The sequence below is a fragment of the Orcinus orca genome, chromosome 3 (genome assembly GCF_937001465.1).
Source record: "Orcinus orca chromosome 3, mOrcOrc1.1, whole genome shotgun sequence".
Lineage (NCBI taxonomy): Eukaryota > Metazoa > Chordata > Mammalia > Artiodactyla > Delphinidae > Orcinus > Orcinus orca.
The window spans coordinates 102,152,885-102,173,243 of NC_064561.1; the positions used below are offsets into that span (position 1 = coordinate 102,152,885).

At 37.5% G+C, this 20,359-nt stretch overlaps 1 protein-coding gene across 16 annotated transcripts in view; it reads right to left on the reverse strand.

Annotated features, from left to right (window-relative positions):
• The window catches only part of PAM (peptidylglycine alpha-amidating monooxygenase), a 286,118-nt gene that overhangs the window by 163,861 nt on the left and 101,898 nt on the right, over window positions 1–20,359 (reverse strand). For 13 of the 16 annotated variants that reach the window (XM_033408473.2, XM_049707362.1, XM_033408476.2 and 10 more), the window contains one exon: window positions 1,137–1,193. The exons of the other annotated variants lie outside the window; for them this stretch is intronic. The gene's annotated coding sequence lies outside the window, so the exon portion shown is untranslated. The remainder of the gene's footprint in view (window positions 1–1,136; window positions 1,194–20,359) is intronic. 16 annotated transcript variants of the gene reach the window in all.

Below are 20,359 nucleotides of genomic sequence, written 5' to 3' on the forward strand. Positions count from 1 at the left end.
TTTATTGTGAAGTAACAACAGCCAATGTTATCGAGCAATTACTATATGCCAGGCACTGTACTAATAAGCACTATATATAGATTAGCTCATCTGAATCCTTACAGCAACTCTATGAAATTTGTACCATTATCATTCCCACTTTACTGAAGTGAAAACTGGACACACAGAGTATTGGTAACTTGCCCACAGAACGCAGCCAAAATATAAACACAGGCAATCTGATGTCACAGTTAAAGCCCTCACCTGCTCAGCAATAAATGTAACCTAGTCTCTTTTTTCATTCATATATTAGGAAGCATTAACACTTCCTCTACAACCTTACAAACATAACTCATTTAGCTAACTCAGAAAGAACAAATTGAAGATCTATGACAAGGGTCTAAATCTAGTCCCCAAAGTAGATTTTGTTTAGCTTGCAAGAATTTTTCCTAACTCTTCCCTTGAATTTGAATTCTGAGTAAACATTTCAAAATGAAAAGATTTCACATAAAAAGTGTCTCTTGAAGAGTTGTAAAAAATCTGGCATCACTGGACCCATATCTCCACATGGGAACAATTAGTTTCCTCTGCTCCCTATGTATTCCCAGATCCTGAGGCCAAGGGTACTTGTTTTAACTGACACTCAACACTGAGGTGCAGTTTTATCTGTCCATTTGTTTTGTTGTCGTTTTTTACATCTGGCCAGTTTTTCTCATTAACATTACTAGCTATACCCTAAAGTCATTTGTGTTGTGACCCCAGAGGTGCACCCTTTCTTTATGTAAGAAGGTAAACTTCACCCTACACATAGCATAGCGTTTGCCACACTCAGATATACTAAGTTGCTACTTCTTTTCTTTCCTTTTCTCTTCTTTCCTTTTCTTCCTTTCTTTGTTTTTTAAGTCTCTCTTTTAGCAAGGCACACGAAATTGAATGGCATTTTCTGCACGTGGGTTTGTTTGGGATTCATCTCTTCTAACACGTAGTCAATTTGAAGTATTCTTCCCTTGTAAGTCAAAATTGGCTAGGTACCTATTAGAATATATAAGGTTAAACAACCTCAGGGGTACCATTCAGCATATGATTCTACTGCAATAAGAACTTGCCAACGGTAACAAATTTTACTTATTTATTTTTTTGGTTGCCATGATCCGTACCAGATGGCCTTTAAATATGTCCATTAGTCATCAAATTGTTCAGTCCTGTAAATATTTCTGTGGGGGAAAAAACAAGAGACATTATTCTTAATTAAGTTTCTCAACTTTGACTAATTCAAATGTTACTTCATAACACATGAATCTAAATTCAGTGCTAGCATACTTCAATGTAAGATAAAACAGATCCCTGTGTTCCAATCAGCACACATCCTTTTGTACTAAGGATGCACTGGAAGTTCTCAAGAGACTAGTGCACTGCACAGGAGAGCATTAACCATTACTGATGATGTCAGAGAGGTAGAATGGCTCCTTTGCATGTGACTCATTTGCCTACCAGTAGCTTTTTTTAAATTTATAAACGTGACAAAGAATTCAGTTTCATAAGTAGAGCACAAAACACTTCTGCAGCTATAGCAGCCTTCTCCTTTAAATATTCTTGTTGAGTTGGGGGCGCAGGCCATGAGCCTGGTCCTGCAGTCATTTAGCAAGGTGGGGATTTCTGTCCTAACTTACGGAGTAAGTTCGAGATGAGGGCCTGAACTTATAGGCTATCTACATAATATGCCAATTCAAAAATTAATAAACTCTCTTCTTCCTCTTCAGTGAAGTTTTTGAGGAACTGGTTTGAAACTAATATCCAAGACTTGACTAAATTTCAAAAGTCTGTTTGTTTGTTTTTTTAATAAAGCATGAATCACTGGCTGATTTAAGTACTGAAAGATCTTTCCATTACCTTTGTAATGCTTCCTTTGTGGGTCTGTGCATTATTATTTTCTGCTATTTTCAAGAGGAAGTTGTTATTGAATGAAGGATGGTAGGGTGCCACATTTAAGAGCAAATATTCAGTGCCAGGCACTGGGCTTGGATGCATGTGGTCAGAAGGCGGGGATCTGCCTTTCCTTCTGTCTTTCTTGCAACTAATCAACATACTTTTTAATGAGATGTCCTCTTTTGTAGGGATTTTTTTCCTGTTTATACTTCCACATCCTTAGGCAGAGTTATTCCCAAAGCATTTCAATACATATTTTGTTAAATGCCTCCCTATGACTTCAGAGGCAGGAGTTATTAACTACACATGAACGTGGCTCAGATCCAGAACATGCAGTTACAAAATAAATATCCTCTTTCTTGATAAGTAAAATCTACAGGAAATGTCTAGATTTTCACTCCAAAATTACACTGAACTTTATCTTTTGCTGTCGTGTGTTGTTCACATAGAAGCATTTTCTCCCATAGCAGAATCAAATTTTCAAGTGATTCTTACGTTTTCCATTTCAAATGTTCAAATACTTACAGTAAAATGCCCATAAACATACCCCTTGCTATAATAAAAGTTTTGGTATCCTTGTCTTTAAGCCTCTCAGCTGTATAATTATAGTACTTAAAGTGGAATCTACAATCATATAATGTTATTGTATAATTGAAAAACTTATGGGAAATTTTCCTAAAGATCGTGAAAGAATGTTAAAACATTCTCTCATTTATATAATTCTGTTCAACTGAGTTTACAGTAACCTAGAAGGCTTCTATAAAATATACACTATACACTGCCCCCTCAATCCATCTCAACTATATAATTTGAAAGCCATTAACAAAAGAAACACAGTTGCTTAAAAACATTTTAATGTTTTTTATTTTGGGGTATACAAGCTATAATAAAATACAGCTTAATCATAACAAGACTATTTGAATTTTTAAATATGCAATTCAGCACTGAAACAAGTACGATGTACTGAGTAGCTTATATTCAAATATTTTAACTTCTCATCTATAATAATAACAGTTTTCTTTGATCAGTGTCCGAAAACTCCCCATGAACTATCAATTCAGAGCTTCATAATTTTCTTCTGGCTCAAAAGGATCAAAGCATTCTTATGTTTGCTAGAAGTCTTTGATACTGCTGCACAAACAGGTGGTGAATTTATTTCATAGTTATTAAACTGTTTCTTGCTGTCTTGAGCTTAGGAAGAAGTGGTTTATTTTAACAAGGTGCTTACAGACTGGCTTTCCCTTCCCCAGTTTTTAATCTTCTTTACAAGGTTTCCCACAGTGATGTGCACTACACCATGGAAATGAAATAAGAGCTGAAAAAAAGATGAGGGCCATGCTCCTCTGGGTGTGAAAGAACACACTGGATGCCATCCCTGTTGCATCACTCCAAGAAGTGAGGCCCAAGCATGCCCAGTAGACCTTGCTCACCTTCTATCTCCATTACTGAAGTTATATGACCTAACCTTGAGTTTTATCATTAAAAAAGTTGAATTTTTAATAACAATTATCATTGAAGAGTTAGGGGGAAAAAAAGCATTGAAACCCACAAACTTAAACACTCTTTCTAACATTAAAAGTAAGAGCAAAAATAGTAATTCTATACATGATACAAAGGATAATGAGAGATTACTACAAGCAACTATATGCCAACAAAATGGACAACCTGGGAAAAAATGGACAAATTCTTATAAAAGCACAACCTTCCAAGACTGAACCAGGAAGAAATAGAAAATATAAACAGACCAATCACAAGCACTGAAATTGAAACTGTGATTAAAAATCTTCCAACAAACAAAATCCCAGGACTAGATGGCTTCACAGGCGACTTCTATCAACATTTAGAGAAGAGCTAACACCCATCCTTCTCAAACTCTTCCAAAATATAGCAGAGAGAGGAACACTCCCAAACTCATTCTATGAGGCCACCATCACCCTGATACCAAAACCAAAGACGTCACAGAAAAAGAAAACTACAGGCCAATATCACTGATGAACATAGATTCAAAAATCCTCAACAGAATACTAGCAACAGAACCCAACAGCACATTAAACGGATCATACACCATGATCAAGTGGAGTTTATCCAAGGAATGCAAGGATTCTTCAATATACACAAATCAATCAATGTGATACACCATATTAACAAATTGAAGGAGAAAAACCATATGATAACCTCAATAGATGTAGAAAAAGCTTTTGACAAAATTCAACACCCATTTATGATAAAATCCCTCCAGAAAGTAGGCATAGAGGGAACTTACCTCAACATAATAAAGACCATATATGACAAACCCACAGCCAACATCATTCTCAATGGTGAAAAACTGAAACCATTTCCACTAAGATCAGGAACAAGACAAGGTTGCCCACTCTCACCACTATTATTCAACATAGTTTTGGAACTTTTAGCCACAGCAATCAAGAAGAAAAGGAAAAAAAAGGAATCCAAATCGGAAAAGAAGTAAAACTGTCACTGTTTGCAGATGACATGATACTATACGTAGAGAATTCTAAAGATGCCACCAGAAAACTACTAGAAATAATCAATGAAGTTGGTAGAGTAGCGGGACACAAAATTAATGCACAGAAATCTCTTGCATTCCTATACACTTATGATGAAAAATCTGAAAGAGAAATTAAGGAAACACTCCCATTTACCATTGCAACAAAAAGAATAAAATACCTAGGAACAAACCTACCTAAGGAGACAAAAGACCTGTATGCAGAAAACTATAAGACACTGATGAAAGAAATTAAAGACGATACCAACAGATGAAGAGATATACCATGTTCTTGGATTAGAAGAATCCACATTGTGAAAATGACTATACTACCCAAAGCAATCTACAGATTCAACGCAATCCCTATCAAGCTACCAAATGGCATTTTTCACAGAACTAGAACAAAAAATTTCACAATTTATATGGAAACACAAAAGACCCCTAATAACCAAAGCAACCTTGAGAAAGCAAAACGGAGCTGGAGGAATCAGGCTCCCGGACTTTAGACTATGCTACAAAGCTACAGTAATCAAGACAGTATGATACTGGCACAAAAACAGAAATATAGATCAACGGAACAGGACAGAAAGCCCAGAGATAAACCCTCGCCACCTATGGTCAACTAATCTATGTCAAAGGAGGCAAGGATATACAATGGAGAAAAGACAGTCTCTTCAATAAGTGGTGCTGGGAAAACTGGACAGCTCCATGTAAAAGAATGAAATTAGAACACTCCCTAACACCACACACAAAAATAAACTCAAAATGGATTAAAGACCTAAATGTAAGGCCAGACACAATCAAACTCTTAGAAGAAAACATAGGCAGAACCCTCTATGACATAAATCGCAGCAAGATCCTTTTTGACCGACCTCCTAGAGAAAGGGAAATAAAAACAAAAATAAACAGATGAGACCTAATGAAACTGAAAAGCATTTGCACAGCAAAGGAAACTATAAACAAGATGAAAAGACAACCCTCAGAATGGGAGAAAATATTTGCAAATGAAGCAACCGACAAAGGATTAATCTCCAAAATATACAAGCAGCTCATGCATCTCAACATCAAAAAAGAAAACAACCCAATCCAAAAATGGGCAGAAGACCTAAATATACATTTCTCCAAAGAATATATACAGATTGTCAACAAACACAAGAAAGGATGCTCAACATCACTCATCATTAGAGAAATGCAAATCAGAACTACAATGAGGTATCACCTCACACTGGTCAGAATGGCCATCATCAAAAAGTCTACAAACAATAAATGCTGGAGAGGGTGTGGAGAAAAGGGAAGCCTCTTGCACTGTTGGTGGGAATGTAAATTGATACAGCCACTATGGAGAACAGTTTGGAGGTTCCTTAAAAAGCAAAAAATAGAACTCCCACATGACCCAGCAATCCCACTATTGGGCATATACCCTGAGAAAACCATAATTCAAAAAGAGTAATGCACCACAATGTTCATTGCAACACTATTTACAATAGCCAGATCATGGAAACAACCTAAGTGTCCATCGACAGATGAATGGATAAAGAAGATGTGGCACATATATACAATGGAACATCACTCCACCATAAAAAGGAACGAAATTGAGTCATTTGTAGTGAGGTGAATGGACCTAGAGTCTGTCATACAGAGTGAAGTAAGTCAGAAAGAGAAAAACAAATACCATATGCTAACACATATATATGGAATCTGAAAAGAAAAAGAAAAATGTTTCTGAAGAACGTAGGGGCAGGACAGGAATAAAGACTCAGCCATAAAGAATGGAATTGAGGACACGGGGTGGGGGGGAAGGGTAAGCTGGGACAAAGTGAGAGAGTGGCATGGACATATATACAAAACCAAATATAAAACTGATAGCTAGTGGGAAGCAACTGCATAGCACAGGGAGACCAGCTTGGTGCTTTATGACCACCTAGAGGGGTGGGATAGGGACGGTGGGAGGGAGATGCAAGAGGGAGGGGATATGGGGATATACGTGTATATATATAGCTGATTCACTCTGTTATACAGCAGAAACTAACACAACAATGTAAAGCAATTACACTCCAATAAAGATGTTAAAAACATACAATAAAAAACAAAAAAACAGTAATTCTGCAAAAATAGAACTAAAATCTTAACCTATATCATTTGAAATATGTGCCACTAATCAGGAATAACAATTTATGTTTCAAGGGAATTACCACTGTTACGTCAAGATTATTACAAAATATTTACTGGGTACCAGCACTGACAGGTATTTTATGTCATGGCTCAAGTTTTTGTTGCACGACTTAAGGAAACTATATAGAGGCAGGTTTGTAGAACCAACAGCCCAAAGAAATTAGCAGTGGAGGTAAATAACACACATTCATATTCCAAAAGCAGTTAGACATTTTCTTAGAACAAACAAATATAAAATGGTAGACCCAACTAGGTGCTTGGGATTTAAATAAGACAAACGGATTCTTATTAGTAATACTTGCCTATCTCTTTATAGGAGTATTGACAAGAAATGTACCTTATTGTCGCTAAAGCATTTTAAAGATGAAATGTGCTCTATGACTACTAAGTACTACACAAATACTAACTGTTAAATGAGTAATCAGTTTTACTACTCTTTACTTGATTCTACTGAATTTAATATTTATTCCTAAATAGAGGAATTATGTGAATTATCTTATTGGAAGATGATTCTTTTGAAAATCATTTTTTTTAGTTTTTGAAATGGAATTTTTAAAGTCAGTATATATGCATTAATTTTACTTTTTAAAAGTTTTGCTTCCCATTATGATGAATTTCTATTATCCTAAGACTAAATCTCTCAAACAGTGAAGAAGTCATGCAGATACCAAAACCTGGATCATCATACAAGTAACTCATGGCAATGTGTAAAACTCTAGTGATAAAGCAAACAATGTACTTTCAGTCCAGTAATTCCACCAAAAGACTGTTACCTCTTTTGAAATGACATATTCCTAAAGATTTGGTAAAAATAGAAACCAAACAGAAAAATAGGACCTTAAGTCTTTAAATATACTATTCATAAAAGTACAAAAGGTGTAGATTTAGTAGTGATTATTTATTGTTACTTAAAAATACATCAAGGTCAACATCAAACCTTTTAAAATTCCTTTAACAAAATAAAACTATAAAATAATCAGTGGTTCCTATAACAGCCCCGAGTTATATCAGAATATCCTTAAAAGAAGCTGGCCATTTTATCTTTCAATATGATTTTCAGGGAAATTTATGTCTCTATCAGTGCATTCAAAATTAATGGCCCATGCTTGACCGGCTGGTGATTTCCACTATCATAGTGGCTGGCAGATGACTGCTTCGTTGATTCAGGGATGGATACCAACTGGGAAGGCAGCTTCTAGATTGGTCACCCTGGCTTACATCTAGCAAAATACTGTACTGATTACTGCTCTTTTGGCATGGTGGAAATTGTATTCTATTTCATGATTTCTTCATCAATGATTAAAGAAAAGATAAGTTGAATGGCAGAGATGAAAGAATGATATTGTTAAATATGAGTGGAGTTATTCAAACATAATAGAAAAATATGCTTTAAATTATTTGATCAATTAGGTTAAGGTTAAAAAAATAAGGTAAAACTTCTTCCTCTATAAATAATAATATAGCACTAACATATGCTGTCTTTGTTCTAAGTAGGCCACAGATTTGTTTTAAGATATTAAAAAAAATACTATTAACCGTTTCATTCTGATTTAGCTGAATTAACATTTTAAGATGGCCTACTTTATTTCTTGCTCCTGAAACTTTGTAATTATCTCCTTCTCTTTTTATAAAATATCAAAAGTTTTCTTGCTACCAAAGAGGTCAACATCTTTTATCAGTAAGTTTTATCTTAACCAAATGCTAATTTTCAAATCAGAAAAATAAATGGATTAAGCAGTATTAATTTGCCAAAAAGAATAAAACTGTGATAAAATTTCCCTTTCATTTTGATATTTAAATCACTATCAGTATTACATTATAATGAGATAAAGGTTCATTAAGGCAGCCTTTGTTATGTAAAAACACAACACACTAGAGGGGAAATTCATTATTGAGTTACAATTATCCTCCAAGGTATACAGCAAATGAGATATCATTAAAATATTTTAGTTTAATTATGCAATGTGTTCCAATACATAATCAAAATACATATGCACACAACCTAAGCATTTTACTCACTTCTGAAACCTGAATTTTTCTCCTAATGAGAAAGTCAACATTAATAAAATTATAGAAAAATTCTAAGGAGAAGCAATCACACTTTTATGCACATAAAACAGTATTTCCTAAACTAATTGGAGAGGGCATCTGATTACTGAGCACAATTCTCCCCACACATACAGTTTCAGTTTCTCTCAATCCTTCATTCCTATTGCTCCACACCAATCCAATCAGTACATTATTCTGCTTTTTGCTTTCCCCCAAATGAAACCCGATATTTTGAGTTTCCTGTCCCCTCACATTTTCCCCACAAATTAATTTAGTTGAATCTGAGACTTAATGGTAGTCAATGGTTACTCCTGCTTTTCTTTCTACCCGTACATTTCTTTTTTCTCTATTCTTCCTATCAAAATTTCCCAAGCGTATGATTTGTGTAGGGCACCGTATCTGCTGTAACAGAGACACACCTCAGCTGCCCGCAGCTGGGTGGCACAGGAGTACTGTGCACTCAATGGCCATGTGACTTCTTTTAACCAATGAAAAGGGGACAGAAGTGAATTGTGTCAATCCAAGCTGACGTTTCAAAAGCCATTGCTAGTTCACCACACTCAGTTTTCCTGTTTCTTTCTACGTTACCCTGTGTGTCTTCTACTCAGTGACTGGTGATGTTCAGAGAGAGACTACTTCCATCAGCCTGAATCCAAACACTCCCTGAGGAAGGCAGAAGGCAAAAGAAGGAACAGTCCCCCTCACAGGGACCTGAATTTAGAAACTGTCCAAAGATGTACATGAAAAGACAATGTTAAAGCAGAAGAACTAGATAACTCTAATGGGCAAATTTAATTACTTCCCAGCTACTCAGCGGGATGGAGGGTTATGAAGTTTATACGAGTTACAGAGAAAAAAGGTTGTGTATTTCAATATACACTCCCATGCCTACACCTACCCAAGGCATTATGTTTGTGAAAGCCTCATATTCATCTCCACTTAGAAAAAAAAAGCTCCTTTTTCTTTTTTTCTTTAAATCCAGTGAGAGTGGAGCATCATCCTACCTGTTCCAACATGACATACTCAATAAATATTAAGCAAATGCATGGGAGCAAGGAATGCAAAGAAATACATCACACAGTTCTCCAGGGTCTCACAGTAAAGTTTAAGAAGAACTATACATACCAAATTTGGATATACATAAAGTTTTAGAAAAAGAAAATAAACTTTTTAAAAAGAATTTTTAAATCAAAGTACTGTAGTATGTACACATAGTTAAAAGTCAAATAGTGCTAAGATCCTACAATGAAAACAGCAGTCTTTTCCCAACTACCACAAGTCCTACTCATCACATATAACACTTTGGCACTCTTTTAGCAGACTATTCTGGTATTTACCCTCATTTTTCCAAATGTTGATGTTCTCATTGACCAATTCACAGATCTATTCATTATCTATTGGCTTCCTACTTTCGAAGATGAGGACTAAGTCTCTTACAGCCCCCCTTCCAATCCCACCAGCTTTCCAAAAGACACATCACAATTTTTAGTAAAATCAATATTTAAATTGTTAAAGCTATATAAACACTGTTTTCCACTGAACCAAGTAACTGTCTTATGATTGTTAACTTTCTTGTATACCTTTTTATTTTTATGGAGTTCAGGAACTAGAGCATGGTTCCTGAACCATGTGTGGAATATCTTTATTTTAGCATCATCCTTCATTGTGTTTGGCTGAATATAGATTTACAAGATGAAAATCACTTCTAAGAATTTAAAAGGTACTACTACTCTATCTTCTTTCTTATAATCCTGTTGTTGAGAATTCAGGTACCATTCTGATTTTTCAGACTTTATTACTAATCTCTCTCAATACCTCCCCAGTCTGGAAGCTTTAAAATATTTCTCTTTAGCTTTCTGTTCTGAATTTTTACTGATGTTCCCTAATATGAGTCTTTTCTCATTCATTCTCCTGGGCACTGCTCATTCAACTTGCTAGGTCATTTTAATCTAAAGAATTATGAACTACTATGTTGATAAATATTCTTAAATATTTCTTTGATAATTTCTTTTCTTCAATAATCTGGGGTTTTTTTAAAGAACTTTTTCTAGTTTCAACCTTTTCTATTTTCTCTTCCTTTCTACACTGTTTGTTCCAGCTGAGTTCCTTTTTTTCTTTCTTTTTTTTTAAATTCTCTCTTTCAAGTTAGACATTTCCCTAAGTCCCCCATCCACCTGGGGGTTTTCAATTCTCTAGAGAAGAGTCACCCATATTCTGAAAGGGTGAAGTATGCTGCTAAAGTTCAGGGAGCAGGGCAGGGAGAGGGGGCCAGAGGAGACTCCCACATTATCCTCCGATTTTAGCGCCACACAGCATCCCTACTTTCCATGGCACTGGTATCACCAAGGCTTGAAGCTTTCATGTGGTTTTTGAAGCCGAACAGCTTGATTCTCATGGGTCTTTCCTCTCTAGGGCACTTATATGAAACAGCTCCTGCTGTACTAAGTCTGTTATCAGTCCTCTACTTTCCGCTTTCCGAAGATATATTAATCTCTTACTCGCTGTGGAATCTCTCCTTTATATTTGCAAGTTTATAACTTTTAAAATTCTTTTAACAACCTTTTTAGAGGAGGTCAAGAGACAAAATCATGTACCCAATCTGCCACATTGAACCTGAAGTCCCAGAAATACAATTTTAAAGTGGATTATCTGCAGATTATCTAGTCCAATTTCCTCATTTAATAGCTGAGGAAAGAAACAAAGGTAGGTTAAATGCTCTGCTCAAAGTTCCTTCTCCAAATTCAGAGCAGAACCAGGGGTAACATGTCTCCTGCCTATCAGTCCAGTGTTTCGTTGACTCCTTTCTAAGGAGTCTTTCTAAGACTTTCGTTGACGTCTTTCTAAGAAAAGCATTTTGTTGGCCTTCTGGATGAGAGACAAGAAATACACCACTGAACCATCCATGAATAACATACTTAAAGGGAAAACTAATAACCAGGGAAGTATACACTGAATGCTGTGTGTCAGAAATAAAAAGCAACACACGTTGAGAGAAGGGAAGATCCCTGAGGGTTAGGATGATTTCAAAAGGCTCCATGAAGCAGCTGAGATTTGTATTTGATCTTGCAGCAGGAACTCCAGGTAAGGGGCGACTAAGGGCAGTGTGTTGGCAGAGGATCTATAGTGGGAGCAGTGAGGGACTGGTGCCTCACAGACTTTCACCAAGGCTGTTTTCATGAAAGGTAGAAACCTCTCCTGCAACGAGTCCCTTTCCCACCCCGTGTTCTGACAAGCACCCAGGATACGCAAAACACCAGAATCACTGCTTGCTCTTCTGGACTCTGTCCATCTGTACAAGTGAATAAGATGATGTTGACTCTTACTCTCTGAAGTTTGTACTGTGGAATCAATGGATAGTTTTTCGTTTTTTATTATAGTTACATTATCTGATAGCCATTTTCAGACTATTCAACCTGAAATTTATGACTCAGCTTCAATATTTCTAGTTATGACACTGTGTTTAAGGACTCAAACAGTACTTATAGGACAAAAATAGTACTAGATGAGGTAGAATTTTTAAAATTCAACTGAAAGGCAGCCAAAACATCCACAATTTGGCACTTTTCCTTCTTTCTATGTCATATGCCAGAAGAAAGCAGAAAGCAGGAATAAACACTTTTTAACAATCAATAAAGTTTAAAATAATGTATTCAATACTTCTCTCTCTTAGGAAAATAACTAAACATTTAACTCTAAATAGTAAGACAGTGGTAAAACACAGCATCACTTCTTTTTGTTGTTGGTATTTCAAGGCAGTTTTCATAACTAAAATATCACTAAACCTCCACTGCTCCCTGACCTTGGCATATACACTGTCTCCTTCAATGGAAAAGGGCTAGTTTCTACTTAATTTCATCAACCTAAGTATAAAGGTGTAACTGGATTTTTCACAATAAAACAATGCTTTCAATTAATGAGGCATAAACAAACAAAAAGCACTTACTCTTTGGCAAAACATTTCCATACCCTTTCAATTTTTTTGCTTATCTAGTTCCATTGAAATTGTAAGAATATTTAAGGATTTTAAATATGTGTGCTTTAACCATTTGTTCAGAATTGCAGTGGGGGGGACTCCCCTGGTGGCACAGTGGTTAAGAATCCACCTGCCAATGCAGGGGACATGGGTTCGATCCCTAGTCCAGGAAGATCCCACATGCCTTGGAGCAACTAAGCCCGTGCGCCACAACTATTGAACCCGTGTGCCTAGAGCCCGTGCTCCACAACCAGAGAAGCCACCACAATGAGAAGCCCATGCACCGCAATGAAGAGTAGCCCCTGTTACGTAGAATACAATTAGACTGTATTCAGATGAAACTATAATTTAATTGAGAGGAAGAAAGAGATAGATTTTTCAAATCCCTTTAGATTTAGTAATAGCAGTAGACCTGAGTATCCTATAACTGTGGATTCACTAGTGGTCAAGAAACATTCTTGAATTTGCTCTTGAAGCAAGCTAATTCAAGTCTATGTATCATGTCCAAGCTTGCTCTGCCACAGAATTTTCCACCACTCACTCTGATTACAAGCATTTAAAGGAGAACAACAAAACCTATTCCTGTCCTCTTTACCTCAAAGGGATTCTGGGAGGACAAAGGAAGACAACAACCATGAAAGAGCTCTGCATATTTTACTTTTAAAAACTTACTCCCTTGAGGATCAATCATAAGGAGAGAAACTGCTCTAAAAAGACCAATATACTCTAGCATCAATCTTGCAGTGTCAAAATCTGGTCTGTGTCCACCCACTGAGCTACTCCAGCACTTTTAAAAGGTCAAAAAGCAAACTAGGAGATAGGAATATCTTGGAGGCTGTTTTCGAAGCAAAATTAGACTAGGTAAGCAAAATCAAAAGCTTGCTTAGCCCAAGAATCCTCTGACTATAGATCTTATATCAATGCTTGAGTCCAGACCTACTCAGTCAAAAACTGATGGGAATGGTACAAGGAACGTATGATTTTAAAGTTCTTCAGGTTAAGAACCTCTGCTCTCCAGGTCATTGTTCTTACTGAAGCCTATCTGCTCAGGTCTAGATGGGTCAGGTCAGAGGCAAAATCAGGAAGCTGTTTCCAGCAGAAAGTCTTCGGGATTTAGGTCACTTTGGGTCTTCCGAAATCTGAGTTTAATTCCTGCAACCCCATAACACAATGTTGTTCAAATTCTAGAATCATCCAGACCTTAAAATGCAGATTCCAGGGTCCACATTTAGTGGACACATTTAGATTCCAATTCAGTAACTTTGGTGAAGGCCCTGGAATATGTATTTTCTATTGCAGGTTGGGTGAAGATCAATTTAAAAAACGATGGCCTAGGAGTTTTGATCACTCTGCAACAGGCAGAGCATTCCAGGGTTTTGCAGAAGTCTGACCATCATCTTAAATTTGATGCATAATGATCCATTCTAGTGACCAGATCCCCAAACCAACAGGATCTCCTCAAGGTCATTTGGGACCAAAGTATAACTACTATTCCCAGGTACCTCTCCCTCCCTGATCTTCCTTCCCTGGGTCTTCATTTTCTTGTGCCAACTACATCTACACCGGTCTACAACACAGGGTGTATGTACTGAAGAACCATTTCATTTGCACTCATCTAGGATTCTGTATCTTGTTTCTAAATGTGGTATCTGGATGAGAATAAAAGGCTCAGAGGCTACCATGAGGGCATAGGTGGGGTTTTGATGTATAAGGGAAACGAGATATAGCCGGATAGTGTTCCAGTCACAGTCCTCTGCCCCCACCCCCATCCCCTTCCAACAATGAAACACTAAAATCTCTCAACGTTAGTGGCTGCGAATGAAACAGAGCAATATGACAAGAGAAGGCCTCCTGAGCACACGGTAAGTGCACTTCAGTTCTCCCTGACCCCTCCTTAGTCCAGACCACAGTATGTTCAAGGATGCATACGGCCTTTACAACCATCTCCTTGGCAAGAGCAGAAGCTTCATCTGGCCTAAAAGGAACATGAAATGTCAGGGGTGTCCCACCTTGCACAATTACAAAAAAACCCCACTATTTGTTTTGCACAACTTTGCTCATTTTCCGTGCAATATGTTTATTCCCAGAAGGCAGAAAACTCTTCTATTAGTTGAGTGATAATAAGGTAAACCTGGATAATTACCTAACCATCTAAAAATGTTAAAAACAAATCAACGTATATCCAAATATAAGTTATGATAGCTGATAAACATAGAATATGCAGACAATTGACAAAGGACTTGTTAACTAGAAGCCAATTTATATATGTCTACTCTGAATCCAATATTTTTTTTTCTGGAAAACAATATGTTCATTAATGACTTTCATTTGATAAAAATGTGTTCAAATTTCTATTCAAAACCAAAACTATTTTAAGGTGAAGAAAACTGTTTCTGAAACTAAATGATTGAAAATAGAACCAAAAAGAATTATTATGCATAAAAGTGCTAAATGTCTTTAGTGTAGCATCTACACCATCAATGAACTACACAAATAGCACTAATATTCACAAAGGTATACAGTGCTAATTCTCAGCTTTGGGAGTTGGTGAAGACATCACACATTTGTGCTCAAGAAAAATGCCTCTAAAACGTAATAATGGCCTCTCTCTTCCTACCGTCTTAAGGTTCCTGCTGCTAGTTATTACTAGGCCTGGTTTTCTTGACTATTTCTGTTATCACAACAGTTCAACAAGAGTAACTGGCTTTTTGGTACTTTGTCAAAATCCTTTGACATATTGCCAGTGCCATCTGTACAAAAAGGGTCCTTGGCAAAACAAATAAGCTATAGACTAGGAACAAAATGGTCAGTACAATAATCTACTTATATGTTAGTCTTGATAGTAATTAACTGGTTGCTGGCCAACTGCGACTGACTAATTCAATTACCTGCCTGATGATAATGAAGGTGGTATATCCTTACTTCTCCCCTCACCTTCACCTTCATTATCAATGCCCTGCCTTCAAAACATATCTATGCACATAATGTGGACCTGTTAAATTTGTTATGTTCCATGGTCCATGACTACAAGTCTAACCACCACCAAGTACTTCAAAACATAAGCCCTGGCTTACAAGAGGGATTTAATAAAAGCACGTGCTTGGATCAGACACTCATCAATCAATCACCATTTCTAGAAAAGTAAACAGCGGCACACACTCACTGTGCATCAACAGCTACCAAATGTATATACAGTGGGCAACATCAACGATATCTCCTAAGAGCCCTGGGGTCCCTTCCAGCTAAGATCCATGATTTTGATTCTGTGGCTCCAGGCAAGCAGTTAAAGCTCTAGAAATGTATATCTCTGCCATGGTCATAACATATAAATCAGACAACAGGACTGGAAGACTTTTTATTACAGCATAATAATGGCTCTCATTTGTTGAGCACGGACCATGTGGTGATGTTCTGCTTCTTCCTTTTTCACTGCTATATCCCTAACATCCAGAACAATGTCAAACAGAGAGCAGGTGCTCAGAAATATTTGTTGAATGAATGGATGGGTGGATGGATGATTGCTTTATTGCCTGACAACATCCTATCAGTTAGGTTTTATTATTATCCTTATTATCGAAATGAGAAAACTGATGCATATATGGTTAACTGACATGTCCCAGGTTACTTAGCTATTAAAAGAAAAAGCCAGGATTTGACACCACATTTTATAGGACCAAGTTCTATAAAATGCCAGAGTCTGCCCACTAAACCCACCACATGCACCACTTCTCATAGTGATAGGCCAGCAGAGGGGACTCCTCTCCTTTTCCCAAATGAAAGCTCTTGTTCCTACTGCTCTGAATCACCAGGACACTTTATTTGCACTTCCCTTAGGGGTCTGGTCAATTTCTTCTTTATTTTATTGAAAGAAAGGAGAACTACCATTTACTAATTACCCATCGAGTTCCAAGCACCATGTGGGTACCTTATTCATACCTTGTCATGATCTACTGGCTAGGCATTTTGCTTTATCTCCCATTTCACTTCATGAACGAAGAAAATGAGAGTAAAATCTTTTGTCAGTATTTCCCAAACTTGCCCAATAATAATCTGGGGTGGGTGGTGCTTAAAATAGTAGCAGGCCCTATTCCAAATCTTTTGACTCAGAATGTTCCAGAAAGGAGCCTGGATTTGTCTGACTCCCAAGCTAAGGGTTAACCCTTTAGGGCAGGACCCATGTGTTTGGCATCTTTGTTCCCTTCACTGTACATACGAGGCCCCCAAAGTGTCTCATCTTTCTAAAACGCAACAGTTTATAAAGTACATTCACATGATTCCCCCAAAATAGTCATAAGAAGCAAGCATAACAGATCTGAGTACCCTCCTCTTATAGATGGGAAACGTAAAGAAAAATCAAGTTCTATGGCTCCTGGCTAAAAGAAACAAAAGGGGGAAAAAGAGGGTTATGTGGAGAGAGAAAGACAGATGATGATTCAAAAAAATTTACCCAGTTCTTCTTCTCTTCGGGTATAGCTTTCTTTTGATACCCCCAGCAGGAAATCACTCTATATATTCTGCAAATCCCAGCATGACACAAGAGGTCTGTCAGGAGGATCATGCAGGCTATTTGTAATAGGTCCCTCAAAAATAGTATTTTTCATTGGTAATAATCAATAAAATCTTCACCATATTCTTATTCTCCCTATTACAGAACCGGTATTCTCTAAGATAAATTCTCAAAATAGGGCATCATGAGAGAATTTATAGGATGTGGTATGTATTTAAAGAAAAAAACTCTGTAATTCTCTGACCAATTTCAGCTTTGAGTTTCTTTAGGATTTCCACTTAAGTAAGTTTTCCTAGAAAAATTTTTCCCCTTATCATCTAAAGCACTCTCACTGGAATAGTCTTAGGAAGTAGTTTAGAGAGTTGAATGATATTAACCTAAATGTAATTTTACTATCTTTAGCTCACTCAAGTAGATAAATTTTCACAGCACAAGGGGTAAAAAATCCAATTTCCTTTTAAATTTTATTGCAAGTTTCCCCCAAATAAACAAAGAATTGAGCACCTTGCACCAACCAAAAAGGAAAAAAAAAGATTTTATAATAAGCCCAGTGAGAGCATGCCCATTCCAAAAAGTGAACTTGCTCTTCTTATTTGGCAAGGAAACCCTGAGAGGGAAAACAACCCTAGAATTTGGAGAAGGGTTTCCTAATATGAAGTGAGATGCTGTGCCCTAAAATCTGAGAACCTTATACCCTTTGAGTGAAGGTTAAGTAAAACTGTGTTTAGGAGCTCAGTAAAGTGGGACTTGGGAGAAAAAGGATCGTCTACCTCTGAGTGATGGTATCCGAGCAACAAAACCAAACACAACCTTTCACCCTTGAAAGATGTGCCCCATGTTAAGGTGGGACCCCACTCCCCAGCCATAGCTAATTGGCCACTTGACTTAACCGTGCCAATCCAAATCTCTCTTCCTGGGAATTTGAAATTGGGAAAATGAGAAGATAGCTGAGTTGAAATTCACATAGAATTAGAGCCAAACTGACATAGGGTAACTCCAAGCAAAGCCAGGAACAAGCTGAAATGACAAAAGGGTAGAGAAGCTAAAACATCACTTTTCAAATGAAAAGAATGGAGCAGACACAGAGAGAAGTGATAGAAACCAGGCATCACCACATGAGCAGCCCTGGTTCCTGACTGTCCTCTTCTATCCCCAAAGTCCTAGCTATATTTACTGACCAATTTGGGAATGTCCATGGAGTGGCCTGCTCTGTCGTTTATATAAATGTTTTTATTTGCGATAATTTGAGTGGGTTCCTATGCCCTGAAACCAAACAGCTTTGACTAAGACAGGCAGCTTCATGGAAGAAGTGACATCTGAGCTAAATATCAGGTGTTCACCAGGTGGCCAATGGAGAGAAAGCATCCTAACTAGAGGAAACAGCTTAGAGGTCAATCTTGAGGAAGGAGAAAGCAAGTTGAGTTCTAAGGACTACAAGTACAGCCAGGAACACTGGAAGGGGGAGGGGCAGGAATGAGGCTGAAGAGAAAGGCAGGAGCCAATGCACAAAGGACCTGTAATCCATGCCAAGGTATTTAGCCTTTATCCCGTAGCTGATGGGATCAGAGGTGTATTGTAGGAGACCATTCTGGCTGTGATGTGGAGGCTGAATGCAGGAGGCTGGGGGCAAGACTGGAGGCAGGAGGCCAGTGAGAAAGTGAGCTTCTCAAGGAGAGATTTGTGTGTCATTAGTTCCACCATCAGAGACTATTCAAAGGGAAGAAAAAAACAAAAACAGCAACAACTTGGTTCTAAGAAGCAAGTCAGCACAACACCCTGTGAAATGAGAGCTTTGCAGCTTGGCCAATGGCAGAGCTGTACATCATTCCACTTTTCATGCCTGATGTTTTACAGAAGCAATGACAGCCTAAGGGCCTGTTGACCCATGAGCAAACCCACCAGAAAATGACCCAGAACACGATAAAATACAGATCACAAAAGAAGCTCACATTGTGAAATACCACACAATTTCACACTTCATTTCCCCAGTTCGCATACTCATTTATTAATTTCCCATCATAATATAAAGCCATATCAAGCTTTAGTTACTTCAGGAAACATGGCACCTTTCATAAAGCCTGATAAAAGCATTAATAATTAAAGGATGACTTTGAAAGAAGGGCATCTAAACCTCTCTGGCACAATGTTTTTGTTCTATTCAGAAATACAAAAGGGAAACCTGCATACCCCTGAATAAATGGAAGCTGTGGATGTTCTGATCTTAATTAGTTTAGATAACAGGACAAATCAAATCCCCAAATACTTAAATGGATGGAAATGGAGCTGTCAGGCCTGATGACAGTGTAGGCTGTGGTCACAATAAACTTCCTACCTTATCAGTAATTTCTCTTACACATGAATGAAGAAAGTAGACATCGCATGCACGACAAACAGCTGTTATAATTGCAGCTGACTGCAAAGCACCACTTTAACTTTTTATACTTTGACTCTAGTTTTTCTCTTTCCACTCAAAATGCCTGTCAACTGTCTTCACTTATGGATGAGATTGCCAGGCTTAAGCTACACTCCAACAATGGATCCCTTTCTCTCTCATTCCATTTGCTGTTGGAGTGCAGGATCCTAACCACATCTGAAATGCTGTTTGTTGTAAGGCATTCTTTTAGTTACAAACAGCTATGTTAGAAGTCCCTTTCATCCTTGCTGCTCAGTGAGTGGTCCACGGATCACAGCTTTAGCATCACCTGGGAGCTTATTAGAAACAGGCAGTCTCGGGCCCCATCCAAGACTGAATTAGAATCTGCATTTTATCAAAATCTCCAGGTGGTCTTGTGATGATGAGAGGCACTGCCAGATACTTTTGGAAAACACAGTTGAGAAGAGTTTGACTAGAACCTAAGATCGGATCTCAATTTTCTTTGCTAGTCTGGAGAAGTGGCTTCCAAAGCCTGCATGTAAAAATTACTGCCATTTACCTTGAGTGGGACCTTCCAGGAAGATGGCAAGTGCTGTGCAAATACAGACAAGCCTGAAAGTCAGAGAGACCTGAGTTCAAATCTAAGCTCTGCTACTCATAGGCTGTGGGACTCTGGGCAAGTTACCTAAACACACTGTTGAGTCTTTTGTCCCTTTTCACTTAGTTGAGAAAAAACCGTTAGGTTTTTGTTTGCTATTGTTCCTTTGTTTTTTTAAGATCACTGTAGACTCACTTATACAGAGTTCCTATATAACCCTTCACCCAGTTTCCCCTGATGGTAACATCTTGCAAAACTCTAATACAATAGTACAACAA